The sequence below is a fragment of the Chrysemys picta genome, chromosome 9 (genome assembly GCF_011386835.1).
Source record: "Chrysemys picta bellii isolate R12L10 chromosome 9, ASM1138683v2, whole genome shotgun sequence".
Taxonomy (NCBI): Eukaryota; Metazoa; Chordata; order Testudines; family Emydidae; genus Chrysemys; species Chrysemys picta.
Genome location: NC_088799.1, coordinates 41,029,263 through 41,040,659, shown reverse-complemented (window position 1 = coordinate 41,040,659; position 11,397 = coordinate 41,029,263). Strand labels below are relative to the sequence as shown.

The 11,397-nt window shown below is 59.6% G+C and overlaps 1 long non-coding RNA gene across 1 annotated transcript; it reads right to left on the bottom strand.

The window, feature by feature from the left end:
- Positions 1-338: 338 nt before the first annotated feature.
- LOC135973711 (uncharacterized) lies at positions 339-5,908 on the bottom strand. Its single transcript, XR_010590682.1, has 3 exons — positions 1,847-5,908; positions 1,242-1,693; positions 339-837 (listed from the first exon to the last, which is right to left on the bottom strand). It is a non-coding gene; the product is annotated as an uncharacterized LOC135973711 (long non-coding RNA).
- Between the last annotated feature and the right edge of the window lie 5,489 nt (positions 5,909-11,397).

Here is an 11,397-nt window from a genome sequence, read left to right as displayed (position 1 = left end):
GAGATTAGCCTGGATGGGCAGGAGTTGAGGCTTGGCCCATAGGGACCCCAGGCACTGCCGCTGCTGCCACCTTCGTGGTGAATCCTCCAATGCCTCGCCAAAGGGCTCTTCCACATTCTGCAAACTGGCCTCACTGGCTGACTGTCTAGGAGAACAGAAACCCTTTGTTAGAGCCGGAGAATCTCTTGCCATGGCTCCCTGAGGGTCACAGTCAAACACCTGCGATTCTCTAGGAGGTTCTCAAGCAGTTCCCTGCTCAGGCACTTGGCACCCACTAGCAATGGTCTCTGACAGCGGCATTGCCAAGGGGAGCTCAGCACATGGTCCCTTGTATGGCTTCCTGAGTGGGAGGGAGGTTGGTCTTGTCATTTAAGGCCTAGTGTCAGAGTCAGGGCTCCTGGGTTCTCTGACTTTGGAAGTGGGTGGAGTCTAGCGGTTGGAGCTGGACTGGTATCAGTCCCACGCTTCCTTCCTGCCTCTGTCAGGGACGTCGTGTGTGACCTTGCAGCCAGTTGCTTTCTATCCCTATGCCCCAGCGAACAGGGATAATACTGACCCACCTCAGAGGGGCTGGCAGGGGTCACCAGCATCATGACTCAAGTTGGAACCAGTTGTGCTCTTGGTAGAGAAGGGCCCAGATTCAGTCCCCATGGATGCCCAGGGTGTCTGTATTGTGGCCCTGGTTTGACTCACCTAGCATTACAGGCTGTTTAGCCCGGTCCTGGCCAGGCGTGGTGCATCTGCTCCTGGCCCTTTCATCACACACAAGAACATGGCCCACCAAGGACAATCCATCAGCTCCCATCTGGTGTTCAGCTCCAGGATGGATGGGGAGCCCTAGCCGGACCATAGAAAGACAGGGGGGTGTTCTTTGGTGGAAACTGCTGGAGCTTCAGCCTCTGCTCCCACCTCCACCCCCACGCTAAGGGCTTCAAAAGTGGTGCCTGACCCCAGGTAAACAAAGTAGCCAAGCTGAGGCCAGGGTGGGACTGATCCTAAGAAAAGAGCAGATTTCTCCTCTGCTCTAGGGAGATTCCCCTAGGAAAAGTAGCTGGGGTGGGGCGGTACAAGCACTACCCCTCAGCCCTTGAATAGCGGGCAACTGGGACTTTGGGAGCCAAGGGACTGGTGTATCTTGCTGGAGATCAGAAAGGGGCAATGGAGAAATTGTACCAAAGTCAATGTTATGGCTGGGTCAAGTGCAGCCAGACCTACTGGTCAGAGCCAGAGTCCACACTCACATGACAGGAGTGGAGAGTCAGCCAGGTCAGGATACTGGAAGATCAGCAGCAAAAGACAAACTTGCTATCACCACCACAACTCAGATGCCAGGAAATCAAGCCAGGGGAGCGGCAGCAGAACCAGGCAGCGCACGGTCCAGAACTGGGAGCAGGTCTGGTGTTCAGTCAGCTTCGTGTTCCTGCTGCTGTCTTACGCAGGGCCAGGGGGCCAGTGAGCTTTCCTGGGACTCCTCCAATAGGACCTCATGAGTGGAGCCTCAAACTGGGGCTGAACTTCATGGGTCCGAGGTAAGCAATTTTCAGCAGGCTTCGAGGTGGAGGGTTGGAGTGTGGCTGCTCCCATGAACCCTGCAGACCCGGGTTGGAGACCCCTGGGTCGTGACAGTGAGTGATCTCTCCCCGCTCAAACCTCCTGCAGCAGGAAACAGTCTCCAGGATCCTGGACACCGCCTCTGAGAATAAAATGAGGATATCATGATGAGAAATAGGGCTCTGTACCAGGGCTGGGATCCAGGGACAGGGAAAGCTCCCAGACAGGTTATGCATCGGGGATGCCATTTCTCCCCCAAGAGACCCACACGCCCCAAGAAGTAAATGGCTCTTACCTCAATGAGGGACTGGGGTCTTCCATCTAAGCCTCTTTGAGAGCCAGGCATTGCTGGGACGAGGTGACCTGTCCCCACTGCTCCCTGACGTGGCTCAGCTACAGGAAGCGCCCGTCTGGGAGGCTGTGCCAGATCCCAGGGCCTGAAAGACAGCTGGAAGGAGGCTCCTATTCATGTCACACCCAGAGACCCCATAGAAGGGCCAAGGGGAGAATAAAGGGCAGAAGGTGAAGCTAGCCCTGAGTCTTTGTCCCACCCCCACCTCCTCAAAAGTGGAGCTTTCCGAGCTCCAGTGGGGCTGTGGCCCTGACACAAGGGCTTTTCTGCACCATATGGGGCAGGGAGAGCTCTGCCTGGGTGCAGCGGGAATGAGGGGGGGTAGACCAAGGAAAGGGGGGAGGGGAGTGGGTGCAAGGGAAAGAGGTCCTGCCCCATATGAAGGAATTTGGGGGGCAGAGGGAAGAACCCTGCTCCACAGAGAGGGGAGAGAGTTTCTGTGAGTGCCAGGGGGCTCCATTTCCCCTTCTCGCTCTCCCAATCAGAGGGAGGCCACTCCAGCTGGCCCAGTCTGGTCCTGACCAGAGTCTGCAGGGTAGCAGTGGGCCCACAATGGGGCTGGGCGGTTTTGACAGGGTTGGGACTCACCAGCATGGTGCCTCCCACTGGTCGCTCTGGGAATTAGCTCAGTCCATGGGGAACGCCCTCTGCTGGCAGCGTCCCATCCGTCTCTTGTCCTCCGTTGGCATCTGGAGCCGCGTTGCTCACCGCTTGACACTGCCCTGCAGGGCACTGCCCCTCCAGCAGTGCCCACTAGTCCATCCTCACCCCATTCCAGGGGTAGGGGTTAGCAACAGTCCTTGCACCTGCCTCGGTGGCCAACTGCAACCCCCAAAGTCTAGCCCTTGTCTCAAGGGCCGGTTACAATTTGTCTCGGCCATCGGATGGCCAGATGCAGTACTGCCCAGCCCGAGATGCTGGTCTCCTGCTCTTGAGACAGACCTTCCCCCATGAAATTCTGGGACAGAGTACCTGCTGCTCTCCTGGGCAGCCATTATATAGGGCCTAGCCTAGCCCTGACTGGCTGGCTCTAATCTCGGCCCTGATTGGCTCTCAGTAGGCCCTTCCCTGATTGGCTGACGGCTTGCACAGCCATTCTGGCCTACTCTAGTTCCCTCTCACATGGGGGTGGGGCAGCCATCCCACCACAAACCCTCCCCCTTAAAAAATGCTCACAGGGGAGGGGAGGAAAGGGGTCCCTATCACCCCAGCTTCCTTCGTAGTGGGGCCTGCAGGGCATCCCTTTCCTCTCGCAGGCCCTCCAAAGTCTGGAGCCAGCTGCTTCCCAGCTGTAGGGTCTGGGTTCCCACTGTTGAACGCCCTGGTCCTATGTGGGTTCCTACTTCTGTTTGGGTTCCCACATGGGCCCTCCTGGCTCCTATGTGGGTTCCCTCATTTCGGTGGGGCCTCTCTGCCCCAGCCCTTTTCTCTCTAGGGGCCTCCGTCTTCACCACCTCTTCTCTGTGGCTAGTCTCTGACCGAGCCCTTGTCTCAGACACTCCCCCTTTCTGCCTCAGGTGGCAGTGCCTCTTTAGATGTCCCCGTTGGTGGCAGTGGAAGCACTTTCTGGGTCTTCCCCCTGCCACATCCCTACTCCTGCTTGTTTGGGCCCTAGCCCTTCCTTCTGGGCTGGCCCGGGCCTTGGGAGTCCTGTAGAGGCACTCTCTCTTCAGGTGCCCTGGCTCCCCACAGACCCAACAAGCTGGGGGCCCCCGTTACTCTCACAGGGGGTGCCTTTTCTGGGTGGGGCCTCTCTGCCCCCTCCCAGGAGGGACACTCCCTCCTTTAGTGTCCCTGTCACCTACAGGCGAAGCAGTTCAGCGTTCCTGGCCTCTCGCCCTCGGTGCCGGATCTCTTGTTTGGTCTGGGTGCCGACCTCCACAGCAGCCAGAACAACTCCCTCTGCTGTTCGGCAAGCCGAGCCACCCAGGCCCTCCAATAGAAGTCTCTTTTCTCCACCATTTTGGTCTCTCCATGTGGCACAATCTGCCTAGTCCGCTTGACGGTGTCCTTCTTCAGGCCACTTCCCTCCAGCAGTGCCCCCTAATCCATCCTCATATCCTTCCGGCGGGGAGGGGGGGAAGCAGGTTAGCAACAGTCCTTGCACATGCCTCAGTGGCCAACCAAAACCCCCAAAGTCTAGCCCCTTGTCTTAAGGCCCGGTTGCAGTTTGACTCAGCCACCACATGGCCAGGTGCAGTACAAGAGGGAACGGGGGGACCCAGGCCCACCAACTATCCTGAGTCCAAACCCAGGGATCCTCTAGTGGCAGTCTCCCTGCTCTCCCCTCGTCCAACTGTCCCTGGGCCACTTCTCCTCTGGGCCCTCTAGGCCCTTTCTATCAGGGCCCGCAGTCTGGCAGGTCTTGGGCCAGAGCAGTAGTATGCTCCCTTGAGCCTGCCCAGCACTGCTCTTTCAGAGATGCTGGTCTCCTGCTCTGAAGACAGACCTTCTCCCATCAAGGTCTGGGGGATACTGCCTGCTGCTCGCCTGGGCAGCCTTTATATAGGGCCTAGCTTAGTCCTGATTGGCTGGCTCTAATCTCGGCCCTGATTGGCTCTCAGTTGGCCCTTCTCTGATTGGCTACCAGCCTCTGCAGCCGCTCTGGCCTACTCTAGCGCCCTCTTGCATGGGGGTGGAGCAGCCGCCCCACCTCAGCGATCAGCTGTCGCAACCAGGCTGTGGCCTGGGCTGCGGGGCTGGCTCCAGGCACCAGCGGAGGAAGCACATGCCTGGGGCGGCATTCCGTCCATTCTTGGGGCAGCACAGGCCGGGTGACTTTTTTGTTTTTTGCACTTCAGCAGTTCGGGCGGCGGCAGTCCGAGCGTTGTTGTTGGTTTTTTTTCTGCTTCAGCAGTTCGGGTGGCAGCAGTCCAAGTGGTTGGGGTTTTTTTGGTTTTCTTTTTGCTCACTTTGGCAGTCCGAGCGCTGTTGTATTTTTTTTTTTGCTTGGGGCAGCAAAAATGGTAGAGACGGCGCTGCTGGGTTGAGGTCGCTCAAGTGGTCAGCCCCTCAACACACTGTATCGGGGCTGGCTCAGGCCTGGGCGGGGCCCAAGCACCCCACAAACAACCAGACTTCAAGGGCGGGCCTTGGCCTGCGTGGAACCCTGGCAGCCAGCAAACAGACAGACTTGACAGGGCTGGCTCTAGCCTGGGCGGGGCCCCGGTGGCCAGCCAACAAACAGTTCCTGTCCTGGGCTAGAGCCTCCTTGCACCGTGTAGGGGGTCAGCCACCCGGGGTGGGGTGGCAGGGGGACGCGGTCCCACCCTCCTCCCCCGTGTCCCAGCCCAAGGCGCTGGCAGGGGCAGGATTGGTTGCCCCTGAGTCGGCGGGGATCCAGCCGCAACACGCCGACTGAGCCGCGCCGGGCTCTGCAGCCAGCAGCTCCCGGGCTGCCCCTGGGCTACTTCCTGCCTCCCCGGGGTTTGGTACCTGCGGCCTCCAGGCCTCTTCCGGCTCCTTGGGGTAAACCGCAGCGGGTACTCCGGGCCAGTCCTCGTCCATGTCTGGGGTTAGGGTTAGGGGACTCTGGAGAACAGGCCAAGTGTCCTCCTCTGTTGCAGGCTGTCCCCCAACTGTGGTGAAGGGCCGGCCTTTTATATTTCCGACCCCACGCCCCGGTCCTTATGGCGAGGGGGGCGGGGCGATATAGACTCCGCCCTCCAAGGGGTGTGTAGGGGGGCCCTCGCTCTCCCGCTCGGAGGGAGGCCGCTCAGTTGCAACAGAGTCTACCAGAGGCCCTGGTGGCCAGCCAACAGGCGAGGGGGGTGGGGCGATATAGGCTCTGCCATCCAAGGGGCGTGTAGAGAGGCCCTCGTTCTCCTGCTCGGAGGGAGGCCGCTCAGTTGAAACATAGTCTACCAGAGGCCCCGGTGGCCAGCCAACAGGCAAGGGGGGTGGGGCGATATAGGCTCTGCCCTCCAAGGGACGTGTAGAGGGGCCCTCGCTCTCCTGCTCGGAGGGAGGCCACTCAGTCTCACTACACTCCCCGTTTAGAGGGAGCAGGAGTTGCTGGTGGCCTTGGAGGCAGAATTCCTGCAGCGCCTCTGGCACTTGGCGCAAGTGCCGGATGATGTGAAGTTGGTTCATTATGTTGGCCGTGACGACCTCCTGCTGCAAGGGAACGAGAACCTGTCAGAGACTAAGATGCCTCCGTGGAATAAGGGGGAATTAAGGGCACCTGGGACCAGCAGCAATTCCACCCAGCACCCGCGCATCTCTGAGGGATGAAGTCCCCCTCCTGATCCCCAGAATGGAGTCTTGTTTTCCTTTCAAGGGACCTCCAGTGCCAACAACCTCCTTGTAGGGGGAGCTCCTGCCACCTCCCACCCAGTGCCCCTGACAGCTGTTCCACCTCCAATCCACAGCTCAAGTTCTCTGACCCCTCTCCTCCACCCCCACCCAGGTTGGGCAGGGAGGGGGCTCTAGCGGGGCGGGGGGCGGAGGGATTCTGGCAGCAGTGAAGTGGGATGTGGGGAGCTTGAGACCTTTCCCCAAGTCATCCCAGCCACTGAGGCTGAAGCCGCAGGATGGCAGCCCTGGTGAATGGGGCAGATCAGCAGCCCCTGCTGACTGAATCCTCCCGTTCTCTCTAGAGCGAGTCCAGCCCTGCCGGCAGCAGGACGAGCTTCCCCCGCCCATGTGCCTCAGAACTGCCCGGTCGGTCGCCATCACCCCTCAGTCCTTGGCCTCCCAGGCTGCCAGTGACGGGAACAACTCTGGGTGGTGGCACGGGTGACAGGAGAGGCTCGCAGAGGGCACATAGAGGACACTTGGCGCAAGTGCCGGATGATGTGAAGTTGGTTCATTATGTTGGCCGTGACGACCTCCTGCTGCAAGGGAACGAGAACCTGTCAGAGACTAAGATGCCTCCGTGGAATAAGGGGGAATTAAGGGCACCTGGGACCAGCAGCAATTCCACCCAGCACCCGCGCATCTCTGAGGGATGAAGTCCCCCTCCTGATCCCCAGAATGGAGTCTTGTTTTCCTTTCAAGGGACCTCCAGTGCCAACAACCTCCTTGTAGGGGGAGCTCCTGCCACCTCCCACCCAGTGCCCGACAGCTGTTCCACCTCCAATCCACAGCTCAAGTTCTCTGACCCCTCTCCTCCACCCCCACCCAGGTTGGGCAGGGAGGGGGCTCTAGCGGGGCGGGGGGCGGAGGGATTCTGGCAGCAGTGAAGTGGGATGTGGGGAGCTTGAGACCTTTCCCCAAGTCATCCCAGCCACTGAGGCTGAAGCCGCAGGATGGCAGCCCTGGTGAATGGGGCAGATCAGCAGCCCCTGCTGACTGAATCCTCCCGTTCTCTCTAGAGCGAGTCCAGCCCTGCCGGCAGCAGGACGAGCTTCCCCCGCCCATGTGCCTCAGAACTGCCCGGTCGGTCGCCATCACCCCTCAGTCCTTGGCCTCCCAGGCTGCCAGTGACGGGAACAACTCTGGGTGGTGGCACGGGTGACAGGAGAGGCTCGCAGAGGGCACATAGAGGACTCTGCTGCCCTTACCAAGAACAGAAGTCCGTGCTGAGGCAATGCTTGTCATTCATTAGCCTTGCTAAAGAGCTGGGCAGGAGCTGCTCCGGGGACAAGCTGACTCCCTCCTGCTCATGGAGGTGAATTCATCTCCCTTCCCAGGAGCACCTGCTCTTACTCTCATTCCCCACCAGTCGCCTTGCTGCCAGGCCGGCGAATGACCAGAGGATGGGAATGAGGCCTGGGCCCCGCCCCAATCTCCTGAGTCTAATGCAGCTGCTCACCTTGCTCCCCATCAGCTGCTCGGCTTGCCCCAGGAGGGAGTAAGTAAGGAGCAGCCCAGCCTGGCTGACATGCAGCAGGGGGTCGTGCATGGCCAGCACTGCTGTCTGCAGGAAGAATCTTCTCTGCCCCTCCGAGAAAAATTTGGCAAAAACCTGAAACCAACCAGATGTGAGGCTTCAGCAGATTGCCACGAACCAGGCTCCAAATCCTGGCCTAGAACGGTAACTCCGTCGCATGGCTCCAGGAGGCAGCCACCTGCCCTGCAGAGCTGTGCCATGCCCTGGCAGAGTGTCCTTACCTCCCCCACCCTGGCGGTGTTCTTATAGCCGAGGAGCCTGCTGTCCTGGTGCCAGTCCCAGCACCAAAGGTCTTCGACCGCATGGATGTTCAGGTCTGGGAAAGAGAGACACATACACATTGGTCATTCTGGTTGCAGGGCTTGTGTCCTTCCAATCCCATTGGTGGCTGCACAGTGGGCAGAGCCCAACAGAACTGTGGGGGTGGTGGAGAACACAGAAAGAGATAGAGAGAGATTGATCCGCCAGCCGGGGTCACTCGGAGAGAAATTGGCTGGGGTCCCAAGTCTCACTCATCTAGCCGGGTTCCTTACCCCTCTGGCGCAGCAGGAGCTGGTAGAGCCGGTAAACGCCCTCCCTGGCCTGCCGGCTGATGTCCTCGTCTGGGTCACCGACGAACAGAGCCAGCTGTGCCACGTGGTGACCCATCCTGGGGAATTCGGCTGAGTTCTAATGGAAGGGAGAGGGAGAGGGGACTCCATCAGCATTTTCCTGTCAGCTCCCAGTCCCCGCCTGGGCCAGAACTCTCCTTCCACTCAGCCCTTCTGCAGGAGATGCTAGAGGATAGGAGCTAGAGCTGGATCCTTAGTTATCTCTGCCTGCAAGGGAGCCCGGAGAACAGGGATGTGGGCAGGGCCCTCCAGGAGGATTTGCTTCCCCAGCTGCTCCAGGATGACAGGAAGGCAAGAACCTGGAGCATACTCTCCTTACAAGCGAGAGTCGCCACTTAACCAGGACAAGAAGAACTTGACTCAAGCCAGGCTCATTCTCTGCTCTGCCTCTGCCTCCCCAAGACGAACACTCCTAGCCCACAACCCCTGCAGCAGCAGATCCTCCAGCCCATTGGAGCCGGCCCCCCTACGCCTGGAGTCAGGAAGCTGGGCTCAGAGGCCACTTACGTCAAAGTCAGGGAGGGTGATGACGGATGTGAGCAGGGCCGCGCTGCTCCTGATGGCCCTGGCTCTCTCTCGTGGCACCCTGGACACGGTCCAGTAGTTAATGTGCTGTGGGGAAAGGAGGCAGCTCAGGATTGATGAGGGGGTGCATGTGTAGTGCTAATGGCCCCCCCCATCCCAAGGGGGCTGAGACATTGCATGCGGTGGGGGTGGAATATCTGATTCATTGACCGCAGAGCTTTAGAAGGGGACTCTTGCCCCCAGGATGATGCTTGTATCCTGCAGGTCACAACTTGTCATTGTCTCTCTAGATTGGGACAATGCTCAGTGTCGGGGCTGGTCCCATCCTCCCTGAACTCCTGATTCCTGAACAGCTCCCCAGGAAGGAGACAGACCCCTCCCCCCTCCCTGGCTCTCAAGTCCTTGGCTGGGTGAAGAGACTGAGTGTGAGCACAATCCCCCCAGGAATCTCGGGGCCCGTCAGAGACAAGGGCTGATTCTCTGGGGCCCTCCTGTTTCTCTAGGAATGAGGCTGTGGCTCTTCTCTGAGGACCATCTTCTGGATCTCCCAGGAGGGGTTCAGACTCTCACTCCCCAAGCCAGCCGGGGGCCCTGTGGTTAGTGCTCAACACAAGCAGGCAGAGCTCTGGCTTGAAGTCCCAGCTCCTTCCTCTGTCCTTCAAGGAGGAAAGGCCTGACCCTGCATTGCACTGACTGCCCTGACCAAGGATGGCCACTGGGGGCCCAGCTAGGAGGACAGACTGGAAAATGGATCTAAGAGTTAAGGTAAAATTGCCCCCACCCCCTTATCGGGCTCACCTCCAAGATGTAGTGGAGCTTGTCCGTGTCTGGGGTCTTTGCCAGCAGGTTCCCCAGCATGGTGTCCAGGAGGTCTGGTATGACCCTATGCAGATCCTGCAAAGCAAGGGAGAGCCATGGGTCAGAGTTAGGGAAACTGGGGCTACACCTGCCACAGGATGGGAAGAGGGGTCTCTGGGAAGCACTGGTGAGACCCCCAAACACATATCCTGGCCTCTCTCATTCACATCCCACTGCAGGCAATTAGCAAGGATTCGGGCAGGATAACAGCTGGCTGATGTACCTGGACTTGGTTGGTGTCCGTCTGCGTGCCCAGGGTGAAGACTGCGTGCAGGGTGGCTTGGAGGAGGTGGGTCTCCAGCTCCGGCTCCAGGGCAGGTGTCATGGTGCTGGCAAGAGAGAGGAGCCGGTATTAGACTGTGCAGTGTGGGGGTAGGACTGGCACCAACACGGACGTGAAACTGCAGGGAAATAGGCAGAGGCTGGCGAGAATGGAAACTGAGGCACCGAGCCAGGGAATGATAAGGCCGAGGTTTCCCAGACCGACAGTGGCAGGGCAGGAATGGTGCCTGTTCCCTGGACCCTGCTGCCCCTCCTGTATCTGATCCTGGGAGTCAGTCTCTCCCCAAAGTCATTGCAATGTGACTGGAGTGAAAAGAACAGAGCAGCCAGGAGAGGGAGTGACCCTTCCTGCCACCTCTGCCAGAGGAGCCACCCTTGGGAGGTGAGCTGGGAGTGGGAGGGGCAGTGACTCCCAGCCACAGGCCTGAGCAGCGCCGGGGTTAGGGGAACCGGGCAGTAGGGTCTGGGTACCTGAGGTTGACCACAGCAATGAGGGAGTTGGCCAGGACGGCGCCGGGTGGAGAGTTAGGAGGAAGCTCCTCAATGAGCTCCTATGAGACACAAAGGAGACAAGAGAGCGTGTGAGATTCGGACCTCACTGACACTCCCCAAGGAGGAGATTACACAGCCAGCAGGATCCCCCCAGCTGCCTCCCGCTCCTCCGATTCCTGCCCACTAGTTCTCCCGTCTCTTCTCCCCAATCTTCAGCCCCAGCAATCCCTGCCCTTAGCTGCCCTCCAGCACCAGCCATCCCCCAACCCTCGGCCCGGGGAGACCCCTGCCCCTCCCATATCTCTGTCCACCCTCCAGCTGCCGGGCGCCGTGTCTCACTCACCACAATCCTCTCCGCCACAGCCGCCTTCGAACAGTGTGGCTCCAATGTGTAGTCCCCTCTCTGCTGGGCAGCGAGGCACGCGGGGTAGATGGCGTGCAGGAACACGAGCTGCTGCGCCTCGTCCTGCGCCCACCAGGAGTGGGGTTAGAGGAGAGACAGCCAGTTAGCCAGGGACCTCCCTGCCCCAGCCACACCAGCTGCAGGACTTAGGCCTGAATGGGGGATAGTGGGGACCCGCCTATTGTTCAAATCACCCACGACTCCTCCACAATCAGGGTCAGGAACTGGGACAGTGCCTGTGGGGGGGAGGAGACCCCTGCTGGTGTGTGACAAACACCCCCATCTTGGGGGTCCCAGATCATGAAGGAGAAAGGTCCCCATTAGGGCCAAGACCTTCTGCAGGGGGTCAGGATTCAGGGAAGGAGCAGGACAATCTCAGTTCCAGCACTGCTGGGGAACGTTTGTACCTTTTCTCGGGCATAGAGCTGCTCTCGGATGTTCATGAGAGCAACCTCCTCTGTTACCAAGTCTACCCGTTCTTCTTTCTCCT